General features: G+C 41.6%; 1 protein-coding gene across 23 annotated transcripts in view; it reads right to left on the reverse strand.

Annotated features, from left to right (window-relative positions):
- The window catches only part of MYT1L (myelin transcription factor 1 like), a 629,697-nt gene that overhangs the window by 556,514 nt on the left and 51,584 nt on the right, over positions 1-21,599 (reverse strand). The gene's annotated exons all lie outside the window — the stretch shown is intronic.

The raw sequence follows: 21,599 nt of genomic DNA on the forward strand, positions 1-21,599 counted from the left end.
TATGTACATTGAACAAAAGACATATGTCCTTCATGTTTAACTAAACATAAAAAAAAAAGAAACCTCAGATCATGCTCAGAACCCAAAAACAACAGTTGATCAAAGGAAAAAAAAAACTTTCACCAAGATGTCCCCAAACCCCTCAGAGGCACTCTCCTTGGTCAAAACTGGTTTCTGTAACGAAATGGTTTTTACCATTTGCAATAACGTCTACTCTTCTTTCTTAAGAACATGGCAGCCTTGGATAGAGTGGGGTTCGGGCCACGGATTTTGATACCTACATTTTTATTTGATGACCACTGGTATTATGACAGTTATACTTTATTCTGTACTCATATGATAATTGGCTGTGTTGTGTAGCATGAATCAGTTATTTTTCCTTCCACTATTGTTATCTGTTTGTTGTACATCGCTTCTATGTTTTAGGAACCTAGGCTCCTTATTATATGACTATGATCTTCCTCTGTACTTTTTGATATACCAATACAAATGATTGAAACCAAAAAGAATAAAAACTATAAAAAGTAATCTGATCACATTTAACCACTTGCCGACCGCCCCATATATATATACTGTGGGGTGGCGGCTCCTACAGGCGAAATCACGTACCTGTACATGTATCCTCTTTTGGGTCTGGGGCATGCATGCACACCACCGGCGACCAACTCCCGCTGTGATTAGACACATCAGCAGGTCCAATGGATCCGATGTCTGCCGGAACCAGACGATCGTTCACGAGAAAGCCAGAACAGTGGTCTGCCTATGTAAACAAGGTAGATCGCCACTTTGCTAATAGGGAAGACCAATTTTCTGTGTCTCTGCTAAGCAAAAAGATGGATCTTTGTCTTCTCCCAGTTAAAGTACCCACCCCCACCCCCCCCCCCCCCAGTTAGAAAGCACTCCCTAGGCACACATTTAACCCTCTATTTGTGGGTAAAAAAGGGACTTACATTTTATTTGGGTACAGCATTGCACGGCCTCGCAATTCTTAGTTAAAATAACACAGTGCCCTATCGCAAAAATGGCCTGATCATAAAGGGGTAAACCTTCTGGAGCTGAAGTGGTTAACTTATATCTGATTTGTGTTTTTATGGGTAATGCATTTTCCGCATTAACCACTATCACTGCTCCTATAATATTCTTTCATTAAAGACAAATTCGAATTCTTCTGTACCGTAATATACAATTATTGCGGCTGAATCTGCTAAGAGTGCCCCTTTCTTATCGAGCTCTGTGTACTGACAGCTACTTGTGGCAATCGAAACCATCTTCCAACTCCTTGATGACTCCTTGACGACTGTCAAGAGTAGCAAGTTCTTTTCCTGTGACAGTAACTCCCTCCTGGCACACCATTCCCAAAGTCAGCTGATTTTAGCTGCCATGTGAAAACCTGTCTGTGCTGGCAGTTACCACCATCCATCTATGCCACATCAATCTCCTGACAAGGCTGTTAGAAAAAGACAGGGTGTGCTTTTAATCGTCATTTGTTCAACTACTTTAGACTTTTTTTAGGATGTGATAATACATTGTATATATATATATATATATATTGTAGACATGTCACTGGAGAAGTGATCGAGGGGGTGTACATCTCACCTAGGTTGCTACACAGTGTGAGATGGTAAATCCAGGATGGATCAGTTTCTCAGCAGCGATATGCTGCTGAGTTGTTATTTAATTTTGCCGGGCCTGGGTTTATATGGAATGGCAGGTAGGTTTGGTAGAGGGACCTGTCATTCCACATCCCCCGATCCAGTTCTGGGTTTGGGATCAGGTGAGCTTGGATCCTAATTAGCCTGGGAAGCTAAAGGCACTGCAGGGTCTGCAGGTGATTGCTTCTCAGCCAGGGAATGAACAATCTGTGTGTTGAAGGAAGCTGCAAGCACAGCCACTGCTGGAGCTAAAACTCACCCTGCGATATCCAGGCGAAAGACGCTGTGTTTGTAAGTGTCAGATAGGTGAGCAGAACCTGTTAGTAAGCGCCCAGCCGGGCTAGGACTTTTATTTTTGTTGTACTTAGAAAGCACGGTGTTGCTGTATATTTTGTTTGCTGGACTGTTTGTACCACGAATAAACGCCAAGATCTGCTTTATCAAATTCCAAGTCTGCTGTGAACTGTGTCCAAACACACCCTACCCCGGGAAGATCCCTTACAGTTGGTGGAGAATGCGGGCAGTGAAGTGGGCCCTAGAATCTTTAAAGTATTACTTGCTAGGCAGGAAATTCAAGTTGGTGACAGACCATGCCCCCCTAACATGGATGAAGTTAAACAAGGAGAGAAATGCAAGAGTGACTAGATGGTTTCTCTCCCTACAAAACTTTAATTTCACTGTGGAACACAGGCCAGGGAAATTACAGGCAAATGCTGACGCATTGTCAAGGGTAAGTTGTCTGTGGGGACAAAAGGCTCAGCCCTCCGGTCTGAAAAAGAGGGGGGGGATATGTAGACATGTCACTGGAGAAGTGATCGAGGGGGTGTACATCTCACCTAGGTTGCTACACAGTGTGAGATGGTAAATCCAGGATGGATCAGTTTCTCAGCAGCGATATGCTGCTGAGTTGTTATTTAATTTTGCCGGGCCTGGGTTTATATGGAATGGCAGGTAGGTTTGGTAGAGGGACCTGTCATTCCACATCCCCCGATCCAGTTCTGGGTTTGGGATCAGGTGAGCTTGGATCCTAATTAGCCTGGGAAGCTAAAGGCTCTGTAGGGTCTGCAGGTGATTGCTTCTCAGCCAGGGAATGAACAATCTGTGTGTTGAAGGAAGCTGCAAGCACAGCCACTGCTGGAGCTAAAACTCACCCTGCGATATCCAGGCGAAAGACGCTGTGTTTGTAAGTGTCAGATAGGTGAGCAGAACCTGTTAGTAAGCGCCCAGCCGGGCTAGGACTTTTATTTTTGTTGTACTTAGAAAGCACGGTGTTGCTGTATATTTTGTTTGCTGGACTGTTTGTACCACGAATAAACGCCAAGATCTGCTTTATCAAATTCCAAGTCTGCTGTGAACTGTGTCCAAACACACCCTACCCCGGGAAGATCCCTTACAATATATATATATATATATATATATATATATGTATATATATATATATATGTATATATATATATATATATATATATATATATATATATATATATATATATATATGTATATATATATATATATATAGATAGATAGATAGATAGATAGATAGATAGATAGATAGATAGATAGATAGATAGATAGATAGATAGATAGAGATTGATATTTATATATTTAAAAAAAAACTATTAGTTAGAAATGTAATAAAACTCCTGTACTCATTAAGTATGTATTAAACACCTGTGTGATTACTGTGGTAGTTAACATTATCCTATCAACCATGCAATCCTCCTACCGGCCATTTGCATTGTGTTTATTCAGGTATTAGGCAGGCCAACTTAGACTTCCCTTTTGCCTGAAAACTCCGGCTCTTTGGATTTCAAAGTATTACTGGGCGAGATATCTAATATCTCCAGCTTCCTTGAAGTCTAATGCACAAGCTTAAGGTACCCAGGTTTGATATCCAAACTGCCTCAAATAGCAGATTTAATTTAATGGAGAGCTTCAGGTAAAAAGAAAAATATGACAGTTCATTGGTAATTGAGGAGACAATGCAAATTGCCCCAGAGCCACTAGAAGAAATGCAGCCTATAATTGCATTATGTTGTTTTGCTGCGGTCACCAACATTGGCTTAAGCTGTCCTTCTGAAACTGTTCCAAGCATTAAATCACATAGAGTCACCTGATATCTGCTTACCTGGTCTGTTTAAGCACAGTCAAAATTCCTAAGCGCTGATGAAATAGACGGGGGGGGGGGGGGGGGTGTTGGCTCCTGAAACACATTGTTTTTTCTGGTATGAATGAAATTTATCACTAAAAACTGTGGATTCTTGGACGTTTTTTTGGTGCTCTCATTGGACTGTATGCATTACTACATGACACTGTGCTGTACATCATCTCTCCCTCTTATAGTCCAGTGGTGTGGGTAAGGCTCAAGTGAGCTCAAAAAGTGCTTGGAACCAGAAGATACAATTGGCATATATTTTTAAAGCCCCAGGTTAGGACTAGGACCATTGTGCTGCCCTAAAAACTTGAATGATAGAGGACATTGTAAAAGCCTTTGCTTATATGCAGTGGAATAACGTCCTTACAGGATGTCTCCAACTTACAAGTCAACTTCAATGCACTGTTTAACCGTTTCCCAACTGCCTTGCGTGCATACATATGTGTGCACAATGGCACCGCTGCACGAAACCCCATACGGGTACGGGGTTCCTTTAAGAGCCGCCGCTGCAGGGCGAGGGACCTGATGATCATGGCTGGCGGTCGCAATTGCCGCCGGCCATGCGTAATCGCATGCACGAGCACGGGGATTTGTGTGTAAACACACAAATCCCTGTGCTGTCAGAGTAGAGGAGACATGTCATTTGTTCCTAGTAAGTAGGAACAGCGAAATGTCTCCTCTCCTACCCATACCCCCACACAGTTAGAACACACTGAGGGAACACACATTTAACCCCTTGATGCCCCCCTAGTGTTAATCCCTCCCCTACCAGTATAATTTACACAGTAATCAGTGCATTTTTATAGCAATGATCGCTGTATAAATGTCAATGGTCCCAAAAAATGTGTCAAAAGTGTCTGATCTGTCCACCGCAATGTAGCAATACCTCTAAAAATTGCAGATCACTGCCATTACTAGTAAAAAAAATAAAAATTATAAAAAAATTGCCATAAATCTTTCCCATAGTTTGTAGAAGCTAGTTTTGGACAAACCAATCTATATGCGCTTATTGCGATTTTTTTTTTACCAGAAATATGTAGAAGAATTTATATTGGCCTAAACTGCTGAAATAATTTTTAAAAACATTTTTGGGGATATTTATTATAGAAAAAAGTAAAAAATATATATATATTTTTTTTTTCAAAATTGCCGCTTAATTGTTTAGTGCAAAAAAATTTAAATTGCAGAGGCAATCAGCCCCAAAAGAAAGCTCTATTTGTAAGAAAAAAAGGGCCCAAATTTTGTTTGGGTACAGCATTGCATGACCACGCAATTACCAGTTAAAGCAGCGCAGTGCCAAATTGTAAAAAGTGCTCTGTTAGGAAGAGGGTTAAGCCTTCCGGGACTGAAGTAGTTCATTGCGAAACTATGCGGCAAATGAGGTTTAATGTTGATAAATGTAAAGTTATGCATTTGAGGGCTAAGAATATGCATGGATAATACATACCAGGGAGAGTACAACTGGGGGAATCAATGGCTGAGAAGGATCTGGGTGTTCTGATAGATCATAAGCTTAATAATAGCATGCAATGGCAAGTTTCGGTTTCCAAAGCGAGCAACATTTTTTCTTGCATTAAAGTGGTTGTATACTCGATTTTTTAACTTTTACCTACAGGAAAGCCTATAATAAGGCTTACCTGTAGGTAAAAAAATATCTCCTAAACCTGTACGGTTTAGGAGATATCCCCCTCGGTATGCGCCGCTGACTGCAGCGGCGCATGCGCACAAGGGGATTCTCGGCCTGAAAATCCGGCAGTGGCCAGCGGCCGGAATGAAATCTCCCGAGCGCATGCGCGGGAGTGACCATATCGCGGCTCCGGCCACTCACAGCGCCGGAGCCGCGATACCCGGAAGAAACGCCGAGGGAGCATGTCAGCTCCCTCGGCGTGGATCGGACCAGATGTCGGGGCCTCGTTCTAAGGTAAGTATTTCATAATGAGCTAGTATGCGGTGCATACTAGTTCATTATGCCTTTTGCTTTACAGGTTTAAAAAAAAAAAAATGTGCGGGTTTACTAACGCTTTAAGAGGCCCCTGTACAAATCATTAGTAAGACCTCATCTGGAATATGCAGTTCAATTTTGGGCACCAGTTCTCAAAAAGGATATCGGGGAATTGGAGAAAGTGCAGAGAAGAACAACCAAACTGATAAGAGGCATGGAGGAGCTCAGCTATGAGGAAAGATTAGAGGAACTGAATTTATTCACTCTTGAAAAGAGGAGATTAAGGGGGGATATGATCAACATGTACGAATACATAAGTAGTCTATATAGTGAACTTGGTGTTGAGCTATTCACTTTAAGGTCATCATAGAGGACACGGGGGCACTCTTTACGTCTAGAGGAAAAGAGAATTCATCTCCAAATATGGAAAGGTTTCTTCACAGTAAGAGCTGTGAAAATGAGGAATAGACTCCCTCCAGAGGTGGTTCTAACCAGCTCAGTAGATTGCTGTAAAATAAAGGCCTGGATTCTTTCCTAAATGCGCATAATATAACTGGATAATAATATCTACAGGTATAGTTGATCTAGAGAATATCGGATTGTCTCTAAAGGGTTCAGGAAGGAATTTTTCCCCCTGTTGGAGCAAATTGGTTCATGCTTTGCTGGGTTTTTTGCTTTCATCTGGATCAACTGTGGGTATAGGTTGTATGATGTAAGATTGTATGATTTTTTTCCCTTTTATTGTTTGAACTAGAGGGACTTGTGTCTTTTTTTCAACCAGACTAACTATGTAACTATGTATGTAGTGTAATTATTTTACTAAAAGCTAATGCTAGAGCATGTTATTGGAGGCAGCATGCTATCCACTTTATATCAAGGACTGCTTTGCAAATATACAGTACACCAATTAGGAGAAAGAAAAGATTACTTCATTTTTTACTGAACTATGAAGATTCTTCTGACTCATCTGAACATCCACTAATCCCTACGTTTAGATTTTTATTTTTTTTTAAATAGAAAGAAGAAGGGCTGCTGTTTAAAGTCAGTGACTTCGGTCATTATTCTTTAGCATAGAAGAAGGTTAACATCTCTGTGAGGTTTTTATTGTTGTGTGTAGCCTTATGTCGTTGGAACGGGAAGTTAAAGGAAATCTTATTAAAGGAGACAAAAAAAAGTAATAAAAAAAAAACTGCTAGATGATACAACCCTTCTCTGTTTTTTTAGGCTTTTTTTTGGCTTAAAATGTTTTTACTACAGTTTTTGTGTAAAGTAACAGTTTTGAAAAATGTATTTTAAAACAGGAACTGCATGACATCTTTAGAAAAAAAAAAAAACCTCTCCCTTCACCTTAAGGCTACGTGTAATACATTTTGAAAACTAATTAGACTGCCAGAGCTGAAAAAAGGAATATTGTGTATTACAATAGAAAACACATTGCCAGCAGTGACGCAGGGCTGCAGCCCATGCTGGGTAAGGTGGAATGAAATGGGGCCTTAGCCTTCGGTCTCGGTCTGCTGGACCACGGTATCTTGCCCAAGCTCTCCCCAGCTGTGTTCCATTGCTCTGCTTCTCTAGTTTCAAGAGGCAGCTGGAGAAGAGAGATAAGGAAACCAAGAGAATAGACATCAGCCTATTAACACAATCACTACATTACGGCACGGAGGGGGAGGTAGTAAATAATCAGCTGCTAACCTAAATAAGAGAAGTTTTAGAGCCAGCATCTGATTCCACCTAACTTGGCAGTTCAGCATGGGTACCTCTGTATAGCAATGGCAGTCCAGCATAAAGGTCCAGAAATGTCATAATGTGGCTAACAAATGTGCCTACTCCTCTTAGTGCAGCTAATTTAAAAGTAGAAATTAGAAAGATTTAAGGTGGACCCGAATTTAAAAAGTGAAGGTTTAGTATGTCGTAGGAAACTAAATATGTAAAATGTGCCTAAGCAGGGCTCTGGAAAATCTACCCTTTCTTGAATTACTTCTGAAAAATAGTACTGCACTTCCAGTGCTTGAGTGAGTATGCCTTTGTCCTCAGTCTTATAGCTGTATATCTGCAGTGTGAGATCACTTAAGGCACTGCTGCCTCTGGCTGCTAGTCTTACCAGATTTGGAAGGGGTTTTGGTAATGTTTCTAGTTTGCTTCTCTCATTGGAGTAAACTCTGAAGGTTTTTTCCAACGGAGTTCTGATGGAATTCAGCTGAAACTGTCTTGCGTACACATGATCACACCAAATTCCGAGCATCAAGAACACGATGACATACAACACGTATGACAGGACTAGAAAAAGGAAGTTCAATAGCCAGTAGCCAATAGCTTCCATCTCGTACTTGCTTCAGAGCATGCGTCGTTTTTGGTTCGTCAGAACAGCATAAAGACGAGCGGTTTTCCCAATAGGAATTGGTTCCTTCGGAAATATTTAGAACATGTTCTATTTCTACTTCCATCAGAATTTCGACGTAAAAAGTCCAATGGGTCATACACACGATCGGAATATACGATGAAAAGCTCCCGTCTGACTTTTTCTGTTGGACATTCCGCTCATGTGTACGCAGTATAACTGTTCTCCATGCTGGAAGGAAGGAAGGAAGCTGTATCTGAGGACTTGCAGTGTAAAGATCTCCTTACTTCTTCTTTATTTTTTTCTGTGGATCTGAGCTTAATCAGCATCAAGGGCAGCTCTGACATAAGCAAACAAAGCCCTGCCTTCCCCAAGATTGTCACTCCTATACAGAGACACAGCACAGAACAAGGCATAGTAAAACAGTCATGGGGAAAAATAAGCTTCACGGAGCCAACAGGCAATACTGGTGACTAGTTCCTTACCCTCTGCCCAGGTTCTGATGTTGAGACCTTCTTTGAGGCAGAAACCTAAGCTAAAAAAAAATACACTACAAACAGAACATGTAACCGTTAAAACCCGGATCTAAATCATAACTTTTGTAAAGCTTAATGAGCAGACCTACTTAGTTCTCAAAAGCAAAACTAATTGCAAATATTGAATTTTTTGGTGGGAGGGTTGCCAATATGCAGGATAGATGGTATCCTAAACAATTGTCAATGGCATGCTGAGTTGGAGGAGTGGGCACAATCAGGTGCTCATGTTTGTAATTTGTCCACATAGGTTTGACTGTTAAATGCGTAAGGGAACATAAACCTGTTGTTTTTTAACAGAAATATTTATAATCACATTGGGATTATGTCTCTCTTTCACAGTTAATTTACATGCAGACAGTGATTGCAAGAGTTCTGCAAACCTTTGCATTTTCTTGTAGTATGCATAGATGTCAACATTGCAAAAAAAAATTGGGACACTTTTTTGCATGTAGGCGGAACCTTGCTATAATTAGGGGGCGTGCCATTCATTTGTAGGTGTCACATAGCAGAAAAATGTTGCACACAAAAAATGGGGGGTGGTTTTCGTGGGATAGTGGGTGTGGATTAAATGGGCGTAGCTCAAAAGGGGTGTGGTTGGTGATCTGAGATGAATGAGGGATGCAGGGAGAAAGAAAGAAAGAGGGAGAGAAAGAGAAAGAAGGAGAGAAAGAAAGAAAGAAGAAGAGAAAGAAAGAAAGAAAGAAAGAAAGAAAGAAAGAAAGAAAGAAAGAAAGAAAGAAAGAAAGAAAGAAAGAGGGATGGAGTGACAGCAGGCCCAGATCATATACCACAATAGCAATATGTGTATTCCAGAAAGTTTAACAAATCAGCAAAGATACTCCAAACACCTGGTGTTAGCACTTCAATCATCCTAGTACCATGGTTGTTATGGTGTCAGTGATTAAAGTGCATTATTTCTATCATTACATTGTAATATTGAATGAAATTATTAAACTCACGATAATGCCGAATCAGTGGAAGCCCTGAGCCCTGAGCTGTCATCTGCCATGTCGCCTGCCACCAGATGCCATCAGGTTTCCCCAGCAGAGTCTGTCCTTACATCAGGTGTCCCCAGCGGAGCCCCTCCTTACGTCAGTTGTCCCCAGCGGAGCCCCCTCCTTACATCAGGTGTCCCCAGCGGAGCCCCTCCTTACATCAGGTGTCCCCAGCAAAGTCCATCCTTACATCAGGTGTCCCCAGCAGAGTCCTATGAGTATGGAGTTTAGGAAATGCAAATCCGATGTATAACTGATATATCTTCTACCAGTTTGCACCCTTTTCTTCAAGAATTAGTAGTCTTTGACCGTGTGCTACTTGTAAAGCATTTGCAGGTGATTATTTGTGGTTAGGTTACAGATCAACAAGGTAAGCCAGTTACATGCTTATATAGGGAGCTAACGTATGAAGAGTATGCTAACAAGAAAAGGACTTGATTCCCTGAGCAACTGAGCAACCAATCAAATGTCATTTGTCATTTCTGCAGCCAAGTTTTAAAATTAAAACAAGGATCCTCATTAGTTATACATTTTATATTGGTTGAATATTCTTCATACATCAGCTCTGTATGCAATGTATACAGTATAAAAACCTAATCACTAAAATCTTATAGAAACTTTATCTTGTTATTGTCATTTCAAAAGTAATTTACTATATTCATATTCAATCTACAGATTTAATTAAAGTCAAAGTGGAATCAAAATAAAAAAACAAAAAACAAATCAGCAAAAGGGACATAACTTACAGTCGGTAGGCCCTTGTGCTGATGCCTCTTTTGTCAAATCCTTCTCTATTGATGACTCCACCACCCCACCATCATAATCTTCCAGTGTGACTAAGATAATAGAATTATGTAATTTGCACACAACAATGCCCGCCCTTTATGTACAACAGCTACTATGAATGGAGGACGGGCTAATGACTGAAAGGTCTGCTCTCTCCAGTGGTCACATTTCATTTATATAAACTGTAGTATGGCTTCTATGAATAAAAATAGAGAGAAAGAACTGTATTTTTGGGGGTATAAAATCTTTTGACATTTGTGCCTCTCCTACAACTGACCCAAAGCATGGGCATTGGGAACGGGAGATCTGGGGATTCACTTGGTGGGTTTGAGTGTTGGTCTCTGTCCCTTGTTTCCTTGGGGACTATTTCCCTCTCCCCTCCATCTAGGTCATCAACTCCACCTAGGTGGAATCTCCGGAATCCATGGTATGTGATGTAATCTTGATGTGTAATAAGAATTAATATCATATTTGTATTATTTATGTCTATGTCTCTTTCATCTAGTATGTTATGTGCACTTAAACACTTCCTGAAAAAGCCAGTTTTGCCAAAACATGTAGAAGATACTAGTGCTGTTCAGAATCATCAATAGTATAACAACACATGGTTAAACCTCTTGTTTTATAAATATGTAATAGTATGTACACATATAAAATGTTTAACTGATTTTTGTAATATTAAAATGTATTCCTTTTATAGCTTCTTTGTTTGTGGATTCAAAACGAACCTCTAAAAATCCCATCCTACTCTATTTGGGCTTCTATGAATAGAAGAGCTGGGCGGAAAGGACAGTCATAGGTAGGTACTCTTTATGAGAGCCTGTGATGGCTCCCTTAGTTCTATTATCACCTGGTGTACTGGAAGATTTCGTTAGCAGGAAGCATGGAAGCATGGTTAGCAGGAAGCATGGAAGCATGGTTAGCAGGAAGCATGGAAGCATGGTTAGCAGGAAGCATGGAAGCATGGTTAGCAGGAAGCATGGACAACGGAGAATTTCAACTAACAGAGGAGGCATCAGCACAATGGACATATCCTACTGACTGTAAGTTATTTGTCTTGTGCTTATTTTTGTGATTTTATTTTGACTGCACTTAGAGTTTAAAATAATATCTGGCGATTCACTAAAAAATGCTCTTGTTCAAGCGCTTCCTGTTATAGAATGAAAAACGCTCTATCTTTGTCTCCCAATTGTGCCCCTGAATTGTTACTCTGTCATAGGGGCTTTGGATGGAGACAACAATTACAGCCAGTGAGCCAATGAGGAGAGAGCGAGGGGCGGGTCTGAACCCCGCTCTGTGTGCCTTATGGACACACAGAGCGGGGCTCCGGAGCGAGCACCCACAAGTGCCCCCATAGCAAGCTTACTTGCGACCGAAATCTCTGGTGTTCCGCCACAGGTGGGGGAGCCTATGTACTTTATAAAGGTCTGCACTATTTAAAAATGAGAAATAAATAAAGAACTAATAGGAAGACAGAGGAACTAGGTAGGAGTAGCAGAACTAAGCCCAGCTTTTACAGGAAAAGTTGAAACTTGCATAAATGTTCAGCTGCCTATATTTTAAGATGTCCTGATCATTTGACATGCAGTTTTCCATGAAACTAACTGCTTTTTCAGGCTGTGTTCCATTGTATGTTCTGTTCAAATTGCCCAGTGTTTGACAGGCCTACATTAAGGCCCCTTTCCCACCTCTGCCTTTTAAACCATGTCATAAGTAAAATTCCTAGTACACATCAATGCACCTTTTATGTGTTTGAGTCACACAGAATGAAAAAGTCAATTGTTAAAAAACTTTCATTTTAACCACTTCACCACCACCCTATAGCAGTTTTACTGCTACAGGGTGGTTGCTGTGCACAGGATCACGTATATATATGCGATCCCGTGGTGCAGTTGGTTTTGCACAGAGCAGGTAAGTATAACATTAATTAGGGAAGCCTTTCCCACACCCCCCTAACAACTGCCCCCGAGCCACCCCCATGAAATCATTCTCTGCAGCTATTACCTTTTTTTTACCACCACCCCCACCCTTTAGAATGTAAGCTCTATGAGCAGGGCCCTCTTGTATCCTGTAAAATGTTGGTGCTATATAAATCGTGTATAATAATAATATAATAATGTTTGTTATTTAAAAAAACGAGCCTTTACAATCACTTAAATTTTTATTTGGGTACAGTGTCGCATGACCACGCCATTGACAGTTAAATGAACACAGTGCCGTATCGCAAAAAATAGCCTGGTCAATAATGGGGGGGGGGGGGGTAAATATTCAACACAACTTTATAAAGGGGTCCTAAAGCTGGCTACACATGTGACAATTTGATAGAGCGATAGTCTATTCTATTTTTTGTTAAAATCACAAAGCAATCAAAGCCATTAAATAAGATTTTTTGAGTAACATCAAGGAGATAAGGTTGAAAATGCCCCAATCAGACCAGGCAGAGGAAGAAACGGCTGATAATGTTGTAGTTTTATCTCATTTTTTATTATATCTTTCAATAAACTGTATTGGGGTAGAAAACACATTGAATTCTGAGGGTCGATGGAACTGAAAATTGCCATATCTATGCCCAGCTTAGCACTCCTTAACATTTACAATGGAAAGTTGTGATAAGTTTGGTGTGCGCCTTTGCTGTAGCTACAAATGATTGCTCCATTCCTGCACTTGGTATAGTTAGAGATGAATCCTCGGCATTGCAGGGACATTTGTCATAGTGACATTGTGTACAGCATAAACTTCACCGAGGAAAGTCACTGAGACTCTTCTTTTTTAAGGTGCAGCCTGAACTAAAACGAAACTTCCCTTTCATCTGTGGCAAATGTTTCTCCCGTACATTTCAATATAATTGCGGAGGAGATACAGAGGTACACTTAGCTAATCATCCAGAGGGTCTCCGCAGACATTCGTTTGGCCAAGATGCCAGAGGAAAGCTGAGAAAAACACCAACTACATCAAGCTGAATGTTCTAGTGTGATATTCTGTACTTGTCAGTTCTATGTAATGAGATATAACCGTTACGGTTTTACAGTCAAAGAGTTACGTATAAAGCTAAACTCCATGCAGATAGAAAAGACACAAATGGCTGCAGTTCTGTATTCATTAATACATCATTAAATGTATTTATTTTAAATGCAAACAGTGTAAATACCTGAACTGAACTTGGTATAAGCTTCTAGCAATCCCTATACAGTAGAGCTCAGAGTGGGGGAGATTGAAGCAGCACAAGATGCCAACCAGTGTAAGCAGCACTCTGACAGCAAGTAGGGGGAGGGTGAAGCAGCACAAGATGCCAACAACAAATGTAAGGGGCATGCTGACAGGGAGAGAGAGCAGAGTGACAGAGATTTGTGCTCATCAGTCTGCTGCTTCTCCTGTACTGTCCAGTCACAGGCTGGAGGCGGGACATCAGCTGTTATTGTTACCTTTCTGCAGCAAGAAGAAATTAGGTCTCTGTGCTCAGGTGCTATGTGATAGGGCTGTGTAAATCTAAAGCCTAGTACACACTATTGTTTTTTTTTTGTTTTTTTTCGTTGAACTAAAAAAAAAAAAAATGTAAGAGTTTGGGAGGAGCTGCTCTACTCGCTATGCAATGTTAGCACAGCGATCACCCCTGCTGAGCTATTGTGTTCTGACAGGGAGAACATGCCGGTCAGCGCTCTCAGCCATTGACTATGAATGCTGATCAAGTGCAGATCAGCAGACCTTTTTCAGTCATACCCACTTTTGTCAGACGGGCTGAATTTAGGCCAGTTTCTATTGAACCGGTATTCTCTCAAAATAGCCAATTTGAGATCTCCAATCACGTCACTTCTGGTTACTGTAAAGCATCAGTAATTGGAGATTTAGACAAGTTGCTGTTTTGACACAACACCGGAAAGTATGTACACTCCGGTACACAATATTATGAGCGGACATTGTTAGGCTGCCCAATACTAACCAACAACATGGCCGCCTCCACAGCGGCAACATTTTTTCCTCCTTAGCTGCTGTTCTGTCAAAACAGCAAACTCTTTGTGTACCGGAGTGTACATGTTTGCCGGTGTTGTGTCAAAACAGCAACTCTCCTAAATCTCCACTTACTGATGGTTTACAGTAACTGGAAGTGACGTGATTGGAGATCTTGAAGAATTGGCTATTTTAACAGAACACCGGCCAATGCCACCCTTTATTCTGCCCATGTGTATGGCCCTTAAGGACTGGATGGACAGAAATGCAAATGTGCATGTGCAGTACTGTGTGTGCACTCAGGTGTTCCCCCTAGGTAATAGCTGCTCACCTTAGAGCGTGTGACCTTGCTGATTAGGCTTGGTCAATACACACATTAGAACCTATAAATGGTTCAGCAGTAAATCCGGATTCCTGGGGTGGCCTCACTCTGTGCTTCAATATGTCAATGGAGTCCCTCTTATGCCTCAGTAATATCAATAGAGACAGGATGACTTCATAGTGTAATATGTCAAAACATTTATTGTAAACACAGTAAAATCCCTTACAGGGTACTCACATTTGCATGGCACTCTAAAATAGCATAAAACAGAGGGATATAGCGGCTGATAACGGGGTGGTGTGCGGATCGTCCTCGATAGGTACACTACCTAGCGATCCGTCCTGTCCTCTTCCCCAACACATGTCAAAACATCACCCCCTGAGGAAGATACGAATTAACCCCTTGTATCGACACACCTTTGGGGAGGAGACAGGATGGAACGCTAGGTAGTGTACCTACTGAGGACGATCAGCACACCACCCCGTTATCAGCCGATATATCCCGCTGTTTTATGCTATTTTAGAGTGGCGCTCTGACGTGCCATGCAAATGTGAGTACCCTGTAAGGGATTTTACTGTGTTTACAATAAAAGATTTTAAATATTACACTATGAAGTCCTCCTCTCTCTATTGATATTACTGAGGCACAAGAGGGACTCCATTGAAATATTGAAGCACAGAGTGAGGCCACCCCAGGAATCCGGATTTACTGCTGAACCATTTACAGGTTCTAATGTGTGTATTGATCAAGCCTAATCAGCAAGGTCACACGCTCTAAGGTGAGCCGCTATTACCTAGGGGCACACAGCACCTTAAGGCCGGGTTCACACCGCTGCGATGCGGGAACGCCGCGAATCCGCGGCGTTTTCCCGCATCGCATTACTCCCGCCGGCAGTTCACACTGCCCTATGCGGACGGCTGGGAGTGTCAATGATATGTTAATGACACCCCCAGATCCGTCCGCATATCGCAAGTGCGATCTGCCGACTCGCACAGGAATTGGGTCGCATGGTGTGAACCCCCATGCGATCCGATTCTGTTGCGGACCAAAAAAAGGGTCCCGTGCGAGTTTGCTGCGGGAGCGATGCGAATTCAGCCATACTATCTGTATGGCTGAACTCGCATCGCTACGGAGATCGGATGTGATTTGCGGTGCGAATCACATCCGGATCTCCCCCCGCAGCAGTGTGAACCCAGCCTAATATTGGACTGATGTCACAACAACCACTGAATCGCATGGATTATATTGAAGCACCTTTGAACTGAATTTTTTGATTGCACAGCACATTGTAGCACTTTTTTCACATTATATATATATATATATATATATATATATATATATATATATATATATATATATATATATATATATATATATATATATATATTATTCTAATAAGGATTTTGATCATTTTTATTTTATTTCACTATCATATTTCATCAAGGATTTTTGATTGGTTTTTTTCCTTACCATATGGACATTTTTTCATATCCCGCATGAAAGCACTTTATTTGCAATATTGTATGTATATTTAAGCACGAGTATCATTTTATTGCTGTTGGTATATAGCACATTTTTTCAATTCACCATTTGGATTTTAATTTTGAAAGCGCAGCGTACTTTAGAATATTTAGCCCAAAAGAGTTGATTCTTCCCAGGGTGGCCAGCAGCCTTGGGAGAATGATAAGTCTGGAGCATGGCAGTTCAGAGACTCTCTGGGACAAAGCAGCGGCCACAAGGTTTCTCAGGAGGAACATGGAGCTGAGCAGCAAGAATTTTGTCACCCAAAGGAGAAGTGAGACTGGTGCGAACCATAGCCAGAAAAAGATCAGGAGGAATCACAGGAACCGACTCCATCTTAGAAGTGGAGGAAAATTGTCGTGACAAAGCCTTAGCCCTTACATTCTTAGTACCGGGTAAGAATGAGACAATGTAATTGAAACTAGACAAGGAAAGAGCCCATTGCTCCCTTCTGGGAGAGAGGTGTTTTGCCTCAGACAAGAATGTGAGATTCTTATGGTCAGTAAGAATGAGAACTGGCACAGTGGTACCTTCCAGGAGATGTCTCCATTCTTTCAGAGCTAAAATGATCGCTAACAGTTCTCTGTCACCAAACTCATAATTGCACTGCGCAGTTGACAATTTCTTGGAAAATTAGCCACAAGGATGCATAGCGCTCTCAGTGGTAGGACGCTGAGACAGAAGGGTGCCAACTCCAGTCTCAGAAGCATCAACCTCAAGGAAAAAAGGTAATGAAGGATCAGGATGTGACAACGCAGGAGCAGAAACAAAGGAAGCCTTAAGATTTGCAAAGGCCTTAATGGACTCCGGAGACCAACTCTGTGGGTTACCGTCCTTTCTGGTCATATCAGTCAAGGGCTTGATCAGAGACAAAAAGTTATGGATAAACTTCCAGTAATAGTTGGCAAAGCCATGAAAACGCTGCAGAGGATGTAAACCCACGGGTCGGGGCCACTGTAGGACTACTGAATGTTTCTCTGGGTCCATCCAAAAACCAGCAGTGGAAATTACATAACACAGGAATTTAACCTGTTCACGATGGAATTCGCACTTCTCCAATTTACAATAGAGAATGTTCTCTCTTAGTTTCTGAAACACGACAGACAGCTGTGTGGTGGCTCTCCGGGGACTTGGAAAACATGATGATATTGTCGAGAAAAACCACCATACATAACTGCAACAAATCTCGGAGGACATAATAATAAATTCCTGGTAAACTGCCAGTGCATTACAAAGGCCAAAGAAAGAGAAGAGGCTTTCACCATGTCACAAATCCAGTGTGGTGGTCCCTTCCCTAATTTGATAGAACATAAAATGATACCCCCTTATTAGGACTTTGAAAGGCCACCAAAACTATGTTTCGCAGAAAAAATTGTATTCAATAGTTACAAACGAACAGATGATCAATTATAAAAAGACGTATAATGTCACAGAATATATACAGCAAACATAACAAAAAAACAAAAAAAAACACAATTAGAGCATAGGCTGTGAAATGACAACATACTCTTCCATGGTCTTATCCTCCAAGACCGACAAAAGGGAAAAACCGGCCACAAGGGGGTATGGCACCAGGTTGAAGGTAACAATAAAGGCACAATCTCTCCCTCCTCCTAAGGTTTCTCTCATCCGCAGAGAGACGCATCCTGACAGACCGACTCAGTACCAGGAGGGCATTGGAGGTGAGGGATGCAAGGGTGGGGCTGCAAAGTTCGGAGACAAATGTACAGGAGGCTTCCGCAAGCGCTCCATAAAAGGGAGTCTTTCTCTGAATCTGGAGTTAATGAGGATGGCAAACGTGATCAACCTCTCCAGCACAGTGGGTATATCTCGGGCTACTATATCATCGTTGATGGTATCCGAGAGACCATGAGAGAAAGCAGTCATGAGGGCCTCATTGTTCCAAGCAACCTCTGCTGCCAGAGTACGGAATTCAATGGTGTAATCGGCAACATTTCTGGTACTCTGATGGACATGAGGCATTTGGCAGCAGAAGCGGAGCGTGCGGGAACGTCAAATAACCTTTTAAAAGAAGTCACAAACTCAGGGTAGAGATTTTTTTTCTTTGTGTCTCCCATAGAGGGTTTGGTCAGGCCAAGGCTCTCACAGAAAGCAAAGATATCACAAAATCTACTTTACTTCTGTCCGTGGGAAATGCCTGGGACAGCCTCTCAAAGTATATCTCAACCTGAGAAACCCTCTGCATTGGGCTGGATTGCCCCCAAATTGCTGAGGAAGTGGAATGGAACCAAATATACCTCTTATAGAGGTAATACTCAAGGCGGGTGCCTGCACAGAGACTGGAGCAGTAGCAGGGACGGCCTGCAACACATGTTGTTCTGGAGCAGGCACAGTGGGAGATTCCAGGTGAGCCGTGTGACTCAGGAGCATTTGCAACGCCATGGCAAACTGATCCATGCAGTGATCCTGCTCATCCAATCTGGAAAAAATATTACCAACACGTGTATTGACTGCATCTTCTGAATTCATGGCTTTTGCCTACTGTCACAAACCATGAATCAGACCGAGACAGATGTACAGTTAAATCACGCTTGTTTAATAATAATAAAAAAGGTAAACAGAGTAAACATAGTCAAAACATAGCCAGAGTTCAGGAACGGATAGTCAGACAATCCAAAATGTCAGGGAGCCAGAGATGAGCTTAGTAGAACAGCAAGCAGGATCTGCAGCCAGAAGGAATGTCAGCCAAGCAAGTCTTTAACAGGAACACAGGAGAGGGTCTCTAGAGATGTGACCAAGGCAAAGGCGGAGATCATCTGGAATGGATGGCTTAAGTAGGCAGGACTGACGAGCAGGATATCATCAACAGGTGAGCCACTGTGGAGCGATAGGAGCTGGAAATTAGCCAACAGCTGAGCGCCAGCTTTGAGAAGGAAGGGCTGAGCCCAGCCCTGACACACCCATGGCTTGAATTTTGGCTGGCTTATCAGGAACTGAATGAAATTTGCTTTGTGTATGACAAGCTTAAACTAGTTGTAAACCAGAAATGAAACAAATACTCCTACACACAAGAAGTTGTAACTGCTCATCTGCAACCCTCTCTTCTCTACAGCTGTTAAAAGTGCACAGTTTACACAGCATTTCTGATCTTCAGGAAGCAAGGGTTGGGGATGTGATGTCACACACTGCATAGCATAGAGCAGTGAGCTGAGTGTATTCTGAGACCTGAGTGGAGGGAATGGACACACACACCCCTCTACTCAGTCTCATAGGGAAACATGCAAAGTTGAAGCTTTCAAACACCTGCTCTGTGCTGGGGGGGGGGGGGGGGGGGGCTGTTTCCCAGGATTGATTGTTGCGAGCATAGACTGTCAGAGGCTAGTACAAACTATGGAGGGATATGCTTTGTTCATTTTTCATTTCAGAGGTTTACAATCACTTTAAAATTTTTGGTATCTACTATATTAATATATTGAAATGTTTGTATTAAATTACAATTGAACTATATTCTTCTACTTGTTTTATTAAATAAGTAGAAACTTTGTATTTGTAGCTTACTCTGTAGTAGTGTTTGGTGTAATAGCTCTTGCCATGCATTTCATAGACAGTTGCATGGAAAGAAAAGGATGCATGGAATGATATGAATTCACCAGTATTAACTAGATTCAAAGCATTCCATTTACTGGCATACAACATGCTTGAAATGCTTTTTTCCAACTTTTCTCCAGTAGTAAGCATTTTCCAGACTGCCTGGTTGGCTGTGAATGGTCAAATACACTTGTGTGTGTGAGACTCTCTTGCAATGACATTTCATAATCATACGCGAGGCGAGGGGGAATTGCACAGTTGCCTAGGAAATGTAGGTGACACAAAACCTATACATTGAATTTCTGCATATCGACAAGCTGTGGTATGAATGGATAATTACTTAAGACTAGATAAGCCTGGTGCAGGATACATCACTTGGACCAAGCTTGCATGTGTCATGTTGTGGTTTGAACATCACAAAGGGAGGGACTTTTCATGAAGACATTAGTGATGATAAAATTATAAAAAAAAAAAAACAGATGGCGTGCAGTTGGATCGATTTGTTGAATCATCACACAATACAGATCGCTCACCATCTGTTCTTCTCTAACGAGGAATGACTTGGAACAGGACCATAGACAAAGAAATATGAATTATCTATGACAGGAAATCTTCTTCTTCTATGAATGTCATCATTATTAGCAAATATTTCATTCACTTAGATAAAGTGCAAGTGCAGTATATACAAAACCAGAACAGATGTGGCCAAGTTATGGGTTCAACAGTATTCATGATAGTGCAAAGCTATAGACTCAGAGCCCATTAGTGTGGAAATACAACATACATACCCTAGATTTGCACCTTCAAATGTGTGTCTGGTCAGCATTTAACAAAACATATTTAGTACATCTCTACCATGCATGCACATTTCTCTATGTTCTGTCTCTTTAAGCAGTAAGCACCGAAAATATCCCATTGATCCTGCTAGAAATCCAGTGAGCATCTACAGTAGCTTACTGTAGTGAACTGGCAATGCTGCCTCTGCTGCACTAAAACCCAGAGCAGTATTGTCAGGCCTGCCTGAGCTCTCCCCTGTTGAAATACAGAACACTTCCTCCTCCTCATCTCTGTACATAAGGAGGGTCTGGAATATGTAGGTATCCTCATTAAGATGTGATCCCTCCAGAAAAATCAACTGTTAGGAGGCTAGCACCTGATCTTGGTTTTAGATTAGACTATATTTAAACTATTATATACTTTCTAATGAAATATTTTCTTCTTTGAGGATGTAGTGCAGCAATACAGGAAGAAATACTTTGTGCCCATCCTATCCCTTCTAATGTCCTGGAATATGGCTCTGCCATGTCCTTTCTTATTATGGGGTCATATAAGCATGTCGGTAAAGCAGTGTTTCTCAACATCAGTCCTCAAGGCGCCCCAACAAGTCATGTTTTCAGGATTTCCCTCAGATGAAACGGCTGTGGGATTACTAAGTCAGTGAAATGGATCAAATCACCTGTGCAAGATAATGGAAAGCCTAAAAACATGACCTGTTGGGGCGCCTTGAGGACTGGAGTTAAGAAACCCTGCGGTAGAGGTATCACTAACAAGGGGAAAAATAATCTCACCAGATCACCTGGCTACCATCAACCGCTTTCTTCAGTAATGTTAGGTTTACAGCGACCCATTCTCTAAAAAGTGATTAGTGTTGGGTTGCTTTTTAAAGTGGGGCTAAAAAGCCACTGCCAAGCATTTAGGAGGTGATACTGTCGTCTCCTTAATCCTTGTTGCCTTTTTGGTATTTTTTGCCTAACGCCAATTTATAATAGGACTAATGCACCACTACTGTTCGCCAATCACTTGGCCCCAATGACTTCAATAGTCGGGGTTGGCAGACAGTGCTGCCTGTTAACTCAAC

This window comes from Lithobates pipiens, unplaced genomic scaffold (assembly GCF_037356315.1).
Source record: "Lithobates pipiens isolate NorthernLeopardFrog02 unplaced genomic scaffold, aLitPip1_a1.2 Scaffold_18, whole genome shotgun sequence".
Taxonomy (NCBI): domain Eukaryota; kingdom Metazoa; phylum Chordata; class Amphibia; order Anura; family Ranidae; genus Lithobates; species Lithobates pipiens.